Consider the following 15459-nt stretch of genomic DNA (forward strand, 5'->3'; position numbering starts at 1 on the left):
AATTTAGCACGGGTTCATTACCTCAAACTTTTCCCAAATAAAATTATTATTTCTTTTTAAATCTGAAAAATTGGTAGAATAAACAGCCATTTGTAACAACTTTGTCATCTATAATTTTGTGTCACTGTGGGCGATTTAAAAAAGCAATACATGGTTTACCAATTGTGTGGCTGAGCTTAGCACCTGCAATGCAATGCGACCAGGAGGTATTATACCTAGCAGAATTCAGTTTTTTCCAACGTCTGAAGCCGTAGAGTTGGGTCCTAGCTCAGTCGCAATCCAGGAAAACCTAACCTACCCAGACATTTCTAAAAACTAGACACTCTGGGGTATCCAGGGAGGGTGACCTCTGAGATTCTAACAAGGTGTTTTAGCCCAGAAACACTTGCAAACCTTAAACTTTGATAAAAAAACACACATTTTCCTCACATTTCTGTGATTAAATGTGCTGGGGTCTGTGAGGAGCTATAAAGTTCCTTCCACCCAGTATTTCCCCAAGTCACCCTATATAAATGGTACCTCACTTGTCTGGGTAGGCCTTGCCCACACGACAGGAAAGGCCACAAAAAGCAACATAGATAGATCGACTGTTTCCAATGAAAACCAACCCTTTTGATGCTATTTGGTTAGCTGTCGGTTTTGGGCCCTAGCTCAGCCAGCACCTAGGGAACCTAACTAAGTGTGTACATTTAAAAACAAAACCAGACACCCAGGAGAGTCCCAGGGTGGCGTAACATGCACGGCTCTCTCCAGTTTTTCTCACCTATAAGCCTCTGCAAACCTAAAACTTTGGCTAAAAAAAACACACATTTTTATCAAGTTTCTATAATTGAGAGGGTTAAGAGGCTCAGGCGATGCTGACGACTGGCTGACCACGCCGTAGCCACACCCCTGTCCTCCTTTGTGGCCGAAGCAGAGGCTGTAGCTGACGTCAGATGCAGACTCGAACGCGGGATGCTGCTGAGCTCTGCAAATTCACCAGCGGGAGCCGGGAAACAGGTCCGGAGCAAGAACAGCTCAGATGCGGCATAGCGTGGCGATATTCTTGGGTCAAGTTCCAATACTCTGCATATCGCCTGCCGGTGATCCTTGGATTCGAAGGGAGTAACTGCCTGCGGGGGGGGGGCTCATGCTCAGGAACACAGGCTATCAGCTGAGAACGCCGGAATCACACTCTCTCCTTGAAGGTCAAATATGCACTTATCACTTCTGCCGCATATCTTCCTGAGCTAGTTTACCGGCTAATTTGAATATCTCCTGGCTACTTCTTCCTGTGTTGGCACTTGGGCTCCTGGGAGCTGTAGATTTTTTCTTTTTACCTTCTGACTTTTCCGGTTTCTCTCCAAAAGGGGGTAAGCGTATGGATTATCCTTACCCACCGGTTCGTGGGAATCCCCCTAAGCTGCTTGGATGAGGGTCGCAGGGTGGTCCTAGGAAGTAACTTTGGTAGCCTTGTTTAGTGATCTATACTACAACTGCACTATGCAAAATCTTACTAAAGGAGCTAAAGGTACAATACCAGCCCACGCCGACTCTCCAAGCCTGGGTCAAAGAGTGAAAAAACAAGTCGGCGAGGCAGCTGCTCTGGCAAATCGCAGGAAAGATCTTGATTTGAATATCGAAACCGCTGAAATGGCAAGCTGTGAGGTTGGGAATCAAGATCATCTTGGGGGCGGCTCTGCGGGCCTGGATTCAAGCATTAGCCCTTGTTCTATCGCAGGTACCTCCATTTTATCAGATATGATTAAAGTAAAGACACCGACGTTGCCTGACTCAGCCGGAGTAGCCAAGTATCTAAAAAAATATCCTTCATTTTTCAAATATAGCACAGCTTGTCATCTGGGGAACAGGAGGCGACAGGGAATGAGCCCCCTCCAATCAACAACCCCATGGACAACCCTATGGACCTGAATAAAGGTGGGAGTCTTAGAGATCATTTAGACAGCGGCCAATCTCTCCCATCATCCCCAACTTTACAGGTGCCGTCTTCTGGGGGGACTCTACATCCTCATCTGATCAATCTAGTCCTGTGGACGCTGCCCTTACCATCCCAGTTGAGCTTACATCTTCTTCTGGAGGGGGCTCTTCATCGGATCTGCTCCTGTGGGAACTATCCGGACTTTCTCAGCAGAGTCTATGCCCTATGACCCGCAGGTTTCGCAGTCTGAAGGTAGGCCAGAAGCAACGCAAAACAACCCCTACCAGGAAAACAGATCCTTTTCCATGCAATGGGATGCCAAGAGCATCGTCAACATGATTTTGGACAAGATTCGAGAACTGAAAGCCTCCCAATATGCTGAGATTGCCGCAATCCATGTTTGTCTAACTAAAGTTGAAGAAAGAATGGCGCAGGTGCCGACACAGCATCTCGAGGCAGAAGCTAGGATCTCGCAGTTGGAGGACCAAGTCTCAACTATGAATAATAAAGTTGCCACCTTCCAGAACCAGAAAGCAATACTGGAATATAAACTCGAGGAATTAGAAAACCACTATATGGGGGCTCCAATCCCCGGATTCTGGGCATCCCAGAAGGCCTTGAGGGACAGCAGACTCTACAGTGGGTAGATTTGTTTATCAAAAACAATGTCCTCCCAGAGTGTAATGACGATCTTACTCTTATGCGAGCTCATCGGGTGCCTGCCTTTCTCCCTCCCAATGCTAAATTCCCACGGACTATGTTGGTCCATTTCAGGGATTATAGGGTTAAGGAACAAACCCTAACTGAGGCTATTAAACAGCGACAGTTTACCTCGAAAGAAGTTCCACTTTGCCATATCTTTCCAGACATGTCAGCTTCTGCAGCCAAAAGGCGAATGGAATTCGTAAAAATACTACACCCATTCAAGGAACAGGGGGCACAGGCAATGATTGCCCAACAGAGCAAGTTAAAGGTGCCAGTTAAAGGCAGATTTCACGTATTTTGTAATGTCCCGGAAGCACAGGAATTTTTGCAACAAATCTCCATGGGGACATCCTAAGAGCCTTTAGACTCCTCAGTTTCAAGATATGACACAACGCTAATGCTATTAATGTGCAAATATTTTCGAAATGTTCTCAAAATGCTTCTAAAATGTTCTTAATTATGTCTTCTGGTTTCTTATCTTGGGATTCGTCCTTCCCTAGCATATTTTCTTAGGCATTTTGTCATCTATTGCCTATTGGTTTTCTCCTTCTGTTTTGATCTTCTTGGCCCATATTGGTGGTCTTCTTCTTTTGAAGGAGGGAAGTGGGGAAGGCAGCTCGGTTTGGAATGTCCCTGAATGCGCAGGAATGACTGCAACAAATCTTATTGGATAAACTTCAATGAACTGCAGATGCTAATAGGGCAATATAAGGTCAATACAATACAATGGCAAAGTGTTATAAGTGAACAAAGGTCATTGTTTATCTAATATTGATCATTATTTTGCTGTTCTTTCCTGCTGTAAGTACATACTTGTAGATATCAAAGATAGGCTAGATAGTTTCTTATCAATCACTTTTTTGACCTGTTCTGTGTCTCCTTTGTTTTTTCTTGCTTCTTTTTGTGCTCTTTATTTTTTATTCATTTATATTATTATTTGGAGGTGGGGTAGTGAGGCGGGGGTCACTAGGCACCAAGTCACAGTGCCAGGAGGGGGATGGGGTGTAGATGTTTGTAAGATGTGAGCAGGGACAGCGGTCTGCTCATAGTGACTTTAATTGAGTGGGGTGACGGGGGTGGAAAAGAGAGCTTGGGAGTTAGGTAGGGTCACAGGGGTGGAAAAGGGAGCATGGAGAAAAAACAAAATCCATTTTTTAATTCCATACACATATACATCCATTTTGTATTAATAGACTCACATTTTTCTAGATCTCAGATAAGGCTATTTACCATTGTCGTAGTCCTTCAGTATATTTTTATCTATGTTGTTAATTACCTTCCCTGCTGCTAATGTCTAAAGAGGAAATTCTGAAAGTAGTTTCTCTTAACGTTAATGGCCTTAATAATAAAAAGAAAATGCGGGCCATTGAGGCATGGATTAAGACAGAATATCCAGCGGTCATTTTAAGACAAGAGACCCATATCCGAGCAGGGAAACTACCAGACTTCTCAATGTTTAAGTCCTGGGCAGCCTATAGGGGATTCTCCTCATCTTCGGCATCCCATCGATGCACGGCGATTTTCCTTAATAAAAAACTTCAGGCTGAAGTTGTTAACGTTGTAAAGGATCACAGTGAAAGGTGGTGTTGGGCCACCTGCAACCCAGGAAACAGACCTTTAACTTTCGCCAGCATTTATGCCCCAGTTGAGGATGATCCAATGCTGTATGAGGAATTTTTTCAATTTCTAATCCAAGTATACCTGGCGAATTGATCTTAGGATGGATTTACATTTTTTAATGAATCCTAAAATAGACTCCTCTGCTTTGTCCAAAAAACAGCTAAAATCTAAAACTTTTTAGAGGTTTACAAAACTTTGGTTCGACTCTAGACATATTGGATCCTTGGAGGGCGGTATTCCCAAATAAGATCGCCTATACTTGTTTATCAGGTAGATTTTGCACTTCATCACGCATCGATTTTTTTCTTATCTCTAGGAAACTGATTTTTAGCCAGCAGAGAATCCTTCAGAATGGATTCTCGGATCATGCCATGGTGATTCTTGAGTTAGAGTTAGGGAAATATACTGGGGCCCCTAAAAGATGGATGCTAAATAGGCAATATTTATCAGAGGAGAAATGGGTGCTCTTTATTAAAACTCAGATTGAAGAATTGTTTATGCAAAATCATGGTTCTGCACCTCCACATGTGGTCTGGGGCTCGTTTAAGGCTTTCATTGGGGGACTAGCCATAGGAAAAGATGCCAATAATCTTAGGAAAGCTAAGGAAGAAAAGGATTCCTTGAGCAGAAAGTACAAAGGTCTTTCAACGCATTTCTTAGCAGCCCCTCAGTTTTAAACCAACAACAGCTTGATCAGGCTGAACTGGATATTAGCGAAAATGTTATCTTAAGAGTGAATCCTTTTACCGGGCACCACAGGCAAAACATTTTAAAAAAAAGTAATTATACTGGTAGGTTCCTCCCGTGGCAGGCAAGGGAGCAGGCTGTTACTAACCAGATAACTGCATTAAAATGTCCTTCAACTGCTTCCCGCACTGACAACCCGGTAATAATAGGGGATAAAAATGTTACAACAATATAGGACCATATACGTCCAACAACAGACTATCGATATGACATCTCTGAGAGGTTTTCTCCAGAGAAATGATTTGTCGGTATTCTCAGATATGGAGAAAATGAGCAAAAGATGAGCTGGAAGGTGTCATAAAAAAATCTTCCGAGCGGCAAAGCCTGTGGCCCAGATGACCTCCCGGCTGAATTTTTTTAAATCTTCTTTAGCGCCATTTCAGATTATATTTTATTGTTGGCTAACTCAATCTTAGAAGGTGGCGCAATACCATTGTCATTTAGAAACGGGAATACAGTCCGTTTTTAAAAAAAGGGTAAGGATAGCGAAGACCCTAATTCTTAACACCCCATCACGCTATTAAACTCCGACTATAAAATAATCACTAAACTTTTAGCCTATAGTTTTAAACAAAGTTCTTTGCATTTGATTCACCCTGATCAAAATGGTTTTACTGCTGGTAGGCAGCTCTGCACTGACAGGCACTACTTAATGGAAGCATTGGACTATTTTGAGACTCAGAAGATACCCGCTCCAGTACTCCTCTTAGACACCAAAAAGGCATTTGACCTAGATGTCTGGGAGACCCTTTTTATTACTCTGCAAAACTGTGGCATACCTTCCAAAATTACGGTTTTGGTTCAGAAATTATACCTGAATGCAGAAGTCAAAGTAATCATTAGTACCACAGAGGTAGGCCAGGTTAAGGTTAAACAGAGGACTAGACAAGGGTGCCAATGGTCTCCGGCATTATTTGCTTTTTTCATCGAGCCATTAGCGATTGCCATCAGGAATAGTATGGATATCTGCCCTCCTCTACCAACAATGGTAAAATTGAAATTATACGCCGACGATACCGTGCTCATTATAAATCCTGAGAAGGAGCTCCAAGCAAAAACTTTTGAGATCTTCGAAGAATTTGAGGAGCTAGGTGGATATAAAATAAATTTTAAAAAATACAGAAATTATAGTGTGGCAGAGCATGTATGGATTTACATCTCAATATTCTTTCTTGTTTAAATACATAACCAAAAAGATATCTTGGTGTTTATTTTTCGGCACAAATCTCTGATTTATATGATTAGAATTTCACTCCACTTTTAGGAAAAGTACATGATTTATTCTTCCGATGGAATTCTCTTCCATTAACCATCTTGGGCAGGGTTGCTTCGATTAAAATGTCTCTTCTCCCACTATTTAATTTCCTCTTCTCGGCGATTACCTGTGTTTTAATAAGCTCTTTTTTTAACCAAAATAGAGTCTATGTTTACATCTTTTCTGTGGGCAAAGAAGGTCCCCCGAATTGCACTTAGCACTTTATATGAGGAGCTGGAAAATGGAGGATTAGCTCTCCCGAATTTGAGGGATTATTATTTTGCACAATATATGTTCAGATTTAAGACAGAACTACAATCAGGTCTTTTTATTAATTATTTTCTGAATTTAATTTGTAAGGAAAATCAGATCTACTGCCCATTAACAATGGTAAAATTTCTGATTTTTTTAAGGAATGATAGATGGCTGAACATAGACAAAATGTATCATATAATCGCCAATGGCTTCCTTCTCCTTGGGTCATAGAATATCTTTAGCAAGTTTCTGAGTAAACTTGATTTGGTCCAAATCATTGAACGGAAATGTTTAGTACATAATCTATTAGAAGATATGGCATGTATGAAACCGGGAGAATGGAAAAAGAGCTTAGCCTCTATCAAGGGTATTGATCTGGAGGGGAAAGCCATAACGAAATGGGAAAAACGTGAGGAGATGGAAATCACAGCGAGCATGTGGTCAGCAGTTAATAATCTAAATTTTAGCACGTTAAGGGGAGCTAATTGGCGAAGGATGTTATTTTCTAGCAAATGGTTACTTTATAGAACTCCACTTTTTCTATCTAAGATTTATTCGAACCAATCAGCGCAGTGTTTCCGCTGCCTTAACTATCCTTCAGCCAATTGGGTACAGGGAATGGTTCTGGAATGATATCTTTTACTAACTGGAACGCGAATGCAGTATTTCAATAGGCTTGAATACTTGGTTTATAGTACTTGGCAATGACCCAGACCTTATTCTCTCAGACAAACTCATCAAATTATTATATATCGCAATGGCTGTTGCCAGATCACTTCTACTTCAGAAATGGTGATCAGATATTATACCATCTTTATATGAATGGCTCTGAAAAAAGCAGCAAGTAAAAAAAAGTGAACGAGTCTATGCATTGCGAAGTGGGGGACTTAAGAAGTTTGAGAGGATATGGGCAGCCTATTTTGATTAAGATCTCAGAATTTAGCTTATCTTTTTGGTGGTATTCCCACTAAGTTTGAATCCTATGTCCTGTAACATCAGTATCTTATTCTATTACGTGACATCTGATATCCACTAGTAATCAAGCTATATCAATGAATACAGGATGACTTAGTAGTCTCCACATGATAGCTGATTGTTAGGTCTATGCTTAAGGTGCCTTAGGTTTAATCAATTGCCTAGTTTATATTATTGGCTGGCAGTGGATGCGGTTTCCTTGAACACTTGCTTAAATGTTTATATTGTGTATTTTTGTATGGATTTTAGTATTTACTCCCTTCCGGCAATTTGGTGCTATTTAATAATTCTGTATTATCTTTGTCATATTTAATGAATTTCATGGATGTATTTATGGATAATAATTTTTTTTGTTATATAGATTTCAATGAAAAATAAAAATTCTATAAATGAAAGTTTTGAAATCTGTGGGAAGACACAAATTTCATGTCACCCATCATTCCCCAAAGCCTTCCGAAAACAACAGTACCTTAGCTTTTTGGGTGGGCCAAGAGACTGTGACCGCTATGTGGAAAGATCAGTGATAGGTGTAGCTATGATATGTGGGGGGATGCCCCTAGGAATTTTGAGGATCCCTACGGATTCCGGAGTTAATGTCACAGATCTGTAACAACACTGTGGTTAAAAAAAACACATGGTATCCATTTTGGGTACACTACCTTCTAATCCCCTGGGTGTCCTGTTTTCACAAATATCTGAGGTTGGTTGGTTGGTTTTCTTTGGAGGCAGCCAAGTACGGGCCAAGTTAACGCAACTACCATCGTTGCCAAATCAGGTGAGTTATTTACAGGAATTTTTTATATTTCCACAATACGTTTTGTGGCTTTCCCTGTCGCGAACGCTAGGCCCACTCATACAAGAAGCATAGTGTTTTTATCAGAAGAAGTGGGGAAACGCTGGTCCCTAGGAATTTGGTGGTTCTCTGGTATTCATGAAGTTTACATCACCGAAATGCTAGAATAAATTGACTGATTTTAGACAGACTTTGAATTATGCAGAGAGCTCATGATCATGGGATCCATGCAAGGCATACCACTGTGGATTCCCTTCAATGTTTAGTTTTCAGAAATGGCTGGGTCTGGTAGATTTCCCCAGGTGGTGGCCTAACCAAGTCCAAACATTGCAGCCATTTAGGATGGCAACTGGGATGATATTGGGATTTAGTCCTACTCTCCTGACCCATATGTAAAACCAACACTCAAAAGAAGCAAAATGTCCTCTTGCTTCCCATGGGGATGTGGATGTTTTAGTCTGTAGGAGAGCAGAAAGATCGTTGAGGCATTAGGGCGAGGGATGAGACTGATTTAAGGATAGACATGACCGCACCACATTATTTTATTTAAATAAATATATATTCCTGTCATCCAGTGGTTTCCTATCCCTTGGGAGCAAATTGGGGCAAACCCCCACTCTGCACCACCCTCCCTCCACTGGGAGGCCAAAAAACGAATTTGCCCCTTTTGAGGTGTGGAAGGGACCAATGCCACCAGAGTGTGACACCCACACCCGTTTCTTCGGCTCCAAATGTTAAATCTGTGGTGTCTAGTAGTTTTTCTAAGCCCTGCAGGGCAGATTTGGGGCAATCTCCCCAATTAGGACACACCTCCCATCTGCCCCCAGGGGGAGCAGAAAGACTCTACTGACCATTCTGGGGTGGGGTTATGGCTCAATGCTAGGGGAGGCCGCAGCATCCTTTTATTTGTTTCTGGGACATTTTGAAATCCCTGGTGTCTAGTGGACTTTCTATCATCCAGGGGCAAATTGGGCATAAACCCCCTCTCTGCCTTGAGAGAGACTGCTTTAACACATACCGGTTAATTGTGAGGGCATGGTATCAAAACAGTAGTCACCTACCTGTGTAATGCTCAAAATTACCAGGACTGAACAGATATAAAGATAAGGTGAGGTAGCTAGAACATACACCTAAGTTACACCTTGTGCATTCAAATTACACTTAGATGCTCAAAGAGCTTTGAAACTCGGACCTTTACATGATGGTATCAAAAAGTAAACTTATTAATGTGGATTTTCCATGGCATACACTTTCCACTAATACAGTAACTCTGGATACTATGATGGGCTCTGTGGTAGAAAGGTATGGGAAGCCATTGCTTGTCAGACTGTAATTATAGCAGGGAGGTACAAGGGAAAAGGGTCTGCTGTACTAAACTGTTAAGCCGTCATAAGCAGTCTGATTTGCAAAATCAGGGGGTTTATGACTAACACAAAGCTATTCTTTATGCACAAAACCCATTTTAGAATTTTCTAAAGTTTTACAGAGTCCTAAAAAGGTTCAGACATTAATACCAAGTCTAAGATTGGAAGGAGCATGTCATGGGATTCCCTTCCAATTTGCAGTTCAGTATCCTATGTATCAATCAATGTGACCAGAATTCTATGGCAGGACCGGAGGCTCAGATTATGCTTTTCTTTCTTCGCATTTATTACAAATTGAAAAACACAGCAGCCTTAGAAAAGCTCATAATGCAGAAAAAATGCTTAAAAACCAACAATAAAGCATTTTAGTCATATAACTCAAGAAAAACAATGTCTCTGGGACTACAACTCCCATCATGACAATATAACAGTCCGAACGGAGTCCTTCCTCTATGTCCACAATCCATAGATAGGCAGTCCCTTCTCCATGTTCCTCCTCTTTCTTCGCTGCTTCCGCAGCCAGTTAAGTGTTTTTTCTCTCCCTCTCTCAGTATGTGATTGTTTGGGGATTTGTACCGTTTTATGCACTGTACTGTTTAACTTTTCCTTGGGGCTATGGGTCTCTGGTGTTTTCTTTTGTTTCAGAGCCCCATTTAGGTCGCGGAAGCGCCGTCACGCTTCCTTCGCGACTGTTCCCGGTGTGTTATTGCGGTGCGCAGTCATCCGCTAGGGGGCGCGGCCGCGTCTCGTTGGTCTCCGGCGCGAGTTTCTCCTCACAGAGGAGCCGCGCTGAGGAGACCAACCGCCGCGGAGCCGAGCCCTCAAGTCTGCCTCACTAAAACGCCCGTATATCGGGTCTGTATCATTTTTGCCCCATATGTGAACGCCCCGGTGGGGGTCTGTATTGCGGTGTTCTACCGCGTTAACGCCGATTTGGCAGGTTTCTGCACTCGTGTTGTTGGTGTGGCAGCGCGCAGTGAGGCAGCTGACCTGGTCCCCCTGGGGTGGGTCTGCGCGCTGGGGGTTGTGAGTGCACCCTAATTTTGCCAGTCCCTGGCAACCAAAACTATTGCAGTCCTCCGGTCTGCCCTAATTCTCAGTGACGCCCAGGCTGTTGGGTAGAGTGTAAATCCCTTAAGCTACCTTTGTGCAGCATGGAGGACGATTATTATGGGGGTGACTCCCAATCATATCTGCAGGATGAGGAGTTCTACCAAGCTGTAGACAGCTCCATCTACCGCTGTGTCACAGAGGTTGTAACCCCTATGGAGGAGCGTCTTTCGGCGCGCATAGTTGAGGAGTGCGCCAAACTAGCTCAGGCGCAGTCAGGAATCCCTTATGCCCTCTCAGGTTCATCAGGTGAAGGCCCCCCTGCTCCTAAGAAGCCCTGCAAGGGGGGGTTGTCGGAGGGTGCTCAGGGGGTGGACAAGGGTGCCTTTGAGCGTCTGCGTGACGCATTTTTGGCTAAGGCGACCGAGTCCCCACCTGACCAGCCTGCGGCCCCCGCCTCGGTGGTAGCTACTGAGACTGCCCCTTCGTCTCCGGGGGACTCCCCGGATTCGGACGGGGAAGAAGAATCGGTGCGTTCCTGGCGACCTTCGAGCTCGGCCACTGAGTTACCGCTGGACAGCTCAGGTATGCTGGACCCGGATGAAATCATGCATCCGCGCTCCGCAGCCTGGGCCCCGGGTGACAAGGTGGCAAAGTTCGTGGCTAGTCGGTTGCGTAAGCCTCTGGAGCAGGAGGCCAGGGGATGCCTCCGTGGGGAATGCCCTAGGCCCACCTTGGAAGGGAAAGTTGCCATGACACCGGATTTAGATGCAAAGATGGCAACGTTTCTGGAAAAGTTTATGAAGGACCCGCATAAGGGCATTGACAGATCCTGGCGATCGTGTCAGGACAAAATGCTCGACGCAGTAGGACCCATTACTAAGATCCTAGACATGGCGGAGGAGGCTAAAGCTACTGGTTCCGCCATTGACCCCGACGTTTTGTCAAATTGGGCGCAGAGGGTGATTGTTTTCTTGGGCAATGCCAACTGCGCCCTTTCCACCGAACGGCGGAGGTCTTTCCTAATTAAGCTGGATCCTAAGTTAGGAGACTTAGCCTCTTCAGAGGCAGGAGCGGTTGCCCAAGGTTGTCTCTTCGGAGAACCGTTCATTAAAGAGTTAGGGAAGTTCGTGGCTACCTTTACGTCCCTGGACACAGCTCAGTCCAGTATCAAACGCGTGTTCCATCAGCGTTTCTCCCAAGGGGCCGGTCGCGGTAGGGGCCGCGGGACCGGCCGTGACGGGCAAAATGCCGGCAACAGAGGGCAAGGCTCCGGGCGAGGACAGTACAACACCTCAGCCAACTTCAACTCTTTCTACCCTACAAGAGGGCAACGTTTCGGAGGTCAAGGCTTCAGAAAGAACTCCAACGCTTCCAACACACACGGTGAGTGTTATCCCCGCAGAGCAGGTTCAGATTGGCGGCCGACTAGCGGCCTTTCGGAGGGCGTGGGTAGATCTTACAGCGGATGCTTGGGTGCTGCAAACTATCCGCGGTTTTCATATCGAATTCTACGATCAACCTTTCCAGGTGTGCGCCCCGCGCCCTATAACATTTTCAGTGGCCGATGCCCAGTTGATAGACGAAGAGGTTGCGGAACTTCTCCGCAAAAGGGCCGTTCGCCAATCAACTCGGCATCCGTCGGGCTTCCTCAGCAATCTTTTCATAGTGGACAAACCCGGCGGAGGCCGTCGTCCGGTGATCAATCTCAAAGAATTCAATGGATGGTTGGTCTATCATCATTTCAAAATGGAGGGAATTCATCTCCTTCGAGATATCTTCCTTCCACGGGATTGGTTTGTACGGTTGGATCTCAAGGATGCTTATCTTGTGGTTCCAATCTACCCTCCTCAACGTCGCTTCCTCCAGTTTCTCTGGCGGGAACAGGTGTTCGAATTCACGGCTCTTCCGTTCGGTCTATCCTCAGCCCCGTGGTGTTTCACCAAAGTGCTACATCCCATGGTGGAATTTTTGCGAGCGCAGGGGATTCGCCTAATCGTCTATCTAGACGACATTTTATTGATGGCGCAATGTCCACACAGTTTGCTTTCTCAGCTGGACCAGACGGTCGACCTCCTCCAGGAGCTCGGTTTTGTCATCAATGGAGACAAGTCGGTTCTCGTACCCTCTCAGAAAGTAGAATTTTTGAGGTTTGTCATAGACTCCGTCGACGCTTCCCTAAGTCTTCCGTCTCGGAAGATGTCCAAGATCAAGCACGTCTTACGACAGACAATTACAAGGTCTCACACATCGTTACGTCAAGTTGCCAGAGTGGTGGGCCTGCTGTCGTCATCGATTCAGGCCATCTTTCCGGGCCCTCCGCATTACAGGGCTCTCCAGCGCCTCAAAGCTTATCATCTACACAGGGGCGTGTCCTACGACCAAATGGTTCCCCTATCGGAAGAGGTCAAGGAGGAAATGTTGTGGTGGCTTACCCACATGGAGGCCTGGAATGGTCGGGCAATTTTCGGATCTTCCCCGGACCTCGTCATCGAATCCGATGCCAGCAGAGTCGGTTGGGGAGCGCGCTGTGGGGATTTTTCAACAGGCGGCACTTGGTCCTTGGAGGAACAGAAGTTACATATCAACTGTCTAGAGCTTCTGGCGGGTTCCTTTGCAGTACGCTGCTGGACCAGGGACTCAGTGAAGTTGTGCGTCCTATTGAAAATGGACAATGTATCGGCAGTGCGGTATGTGAACCACCTAGGGGGCGCGAGATCCCGTGCGCTGGCGAATTTGGCGAAACAGTTCTGGGATTACTGTCTAGAGCATCATGTATCGGTGACGGCGGAGTACCTGCCGGGTCAGGCCAACCAGGTTGCAGACTGGCACTCCAGGTACCTCCGGGATTCCAGTCTGTGGATGTTGGATGTCCAGGTCTTTCGCTGGCTCAACGGGCTGTGGGGTCCTTTCTCACTGGACCTGTTTGCGTCCCGCTTGGATCACCAACTTCCGAGGTTCTTCAGTTGGAGGCCGGATCCGCTGGCAGAAGCCACGGACGCGTTTCTCCAGGACTGGAGCAAGGAGAAGCCCTTTGCGTTTCCACCTTTTTCGATGGTGATGCGTACGGCGGCGCAGGTTCGCCGGCAGGAAGTGGAGCTGGTGTTGGTGACACCGCTCTGGAGGCACCAAGTCTGGTTTCCAGTTCTTCTGGAACTTTCCTGGGATTCTCCAATCCTACTCCCCCGGCTTCCTCACCTGCTCCTCAATCCGGTTCGAGATCCGCATCCTCTCATCGTTCAGAACTCTCTCCGCCTCATGGCATGGAGGCTTTCAGGAGACGTTGGTCGCTCCCGGGCCTTTCGAGATCAGCTGAAGGTCTGTTATCCAAGGCCTGGGCTGTCAGTACGTCGAAGCGCTACAAATCCGCTTGGTCTAAGTGGGTGCGTTGGTGTCTTCGACGGAGTTTGGATCCCTTAGTCGCGGGACTCGTACCCGTGTTGAACTATTTGGCAGAATTGGCCGTGGGTGGCTTTGCCTACCGCACGATTAATGCTGTGCGTTCGGCTATATATGCGGCGCACCACCCGGTTGACGGTGCTCCGATCGGAGTACACCCTTTTGTGTGCCGACTTTTGCAGGGCGTCCGATTGGCGTTACCACCAGAGCCCCGATACTCAGTCCTTTGGGACGTCAATTTGGTCTTGAACCTTTTCCTGTCCTGGCAACCTAACAGGTACCTATCGGTCAAGGAACTCTCGGCGAAACTGGCTATGCTTCTATGCTTGGTGTCCTGCCGGAGAGTGTCGGATGTGCGTGCTCTAGACGTATCGGCACGCGTGTTTTCACCAGATGGTGTCACATTCACAATTGGTCGCCGCACAAAGTCGGCTTCTAGAACGATTTCGTATCCGGCCTTCGTGGATGTCCCGAAGCTATGTGTTGTTCAGTGTCTGAAAGCTTATGAAGAGATGACTTGGGACATTCGCCCTCCGGGCGAGAGACAATTGTTGATTGCCTTGCGAAAACCACACCATGCGGTCTCTTCCCCCACCATAGCCAGGTGGGTGCGTTGGGTCATGCAAGAGGCAGGTATTGATACTAAACGTTTCGGAGCTCACTCGGCCAGAGGGGCCATGGCCTCTAAGGCTTTCTCTGCAGGAGCTCGTTTGGAGGATTTGATGCGGGCCGCGGACTGGTCCTCCGATTCCACCTTTAAGAGGTTTTACTTTAAGCCGGTGGTGGATATTGCAAGTTTGGTGGTAAATAAGCTTTGAACTAGCATAATCTGAGCCTCCGGTCCTGCCATAGAATCGAAATTTGCCTAGCATTTGTAACGGTAAGTTTCAATTCTATTAAGGACACGGAGGCGAGGATTATCCCACCCGGTATATCGTCAAACGACACCCCCCCGTATGGCGGTAAGTAACCAGGTTTTAAAGTTTCTCCTCATGGTTGAATATGAGCCTTGCATAGTTGATTTGATTGTAAAATCCTGAATTTTCCGTTACGGCGCTGACGCAGTTCTATTTCTTCCGTTAGGAAATGATGGTTCCAAGCAAGACCAATGAACTGACGGCGTAATTTGCGCGAAGAAAGAGGAGGAACATGGAGAAGGGACTGCCTATCTATGGATTGTGGACATAGAGGAAGGACTCCGTTCGGACTGTTATATTGTCATGATGGGAGTTGTAGTCCCAGAGACATTGTTTTTCTTGAGTTATATGACTAAAATGCTTTATTGTTGGTTTTTAAGCATTTTTTCTGCATTATGAGCTTTTCTAAGGCTGCTGTGTTTTTCAATTTGTAATAAATGCGAAGAAAGAAAAGCATAATC

The 15459-nt window shown here is 45.6% G+C and overlaps 1 protein-coding gene across 3 annotated transcripts in view; it reads right to left on the bottom strand.

The window, feature by feature from the left end:
• Nucleotides 1–15459, bottom strand: part of ERCC6L2 (ERCC excision repair 6 like 2) — a 1198109-nt gene that overhangs the window by 666917 nt on the left and 515733 nt on the right. The gene's annotated exons all lie outside the window — the stretch shown is intronic.

The sequence above is a fragment of the Lissotriton vulgaris genome, chromosome 3_1 (genome assembly GCF_964263255.1).
Source record: "Lissotriton vulgaris chromosome 3_1, aLisVul1.2, whole genome shotgun sequence".
NCBI lineage: Eukaryota > Metazoa > Chordata > Amphibia > Caudata > Salamandridae > Lissotriton > Lissotriton vulgaris.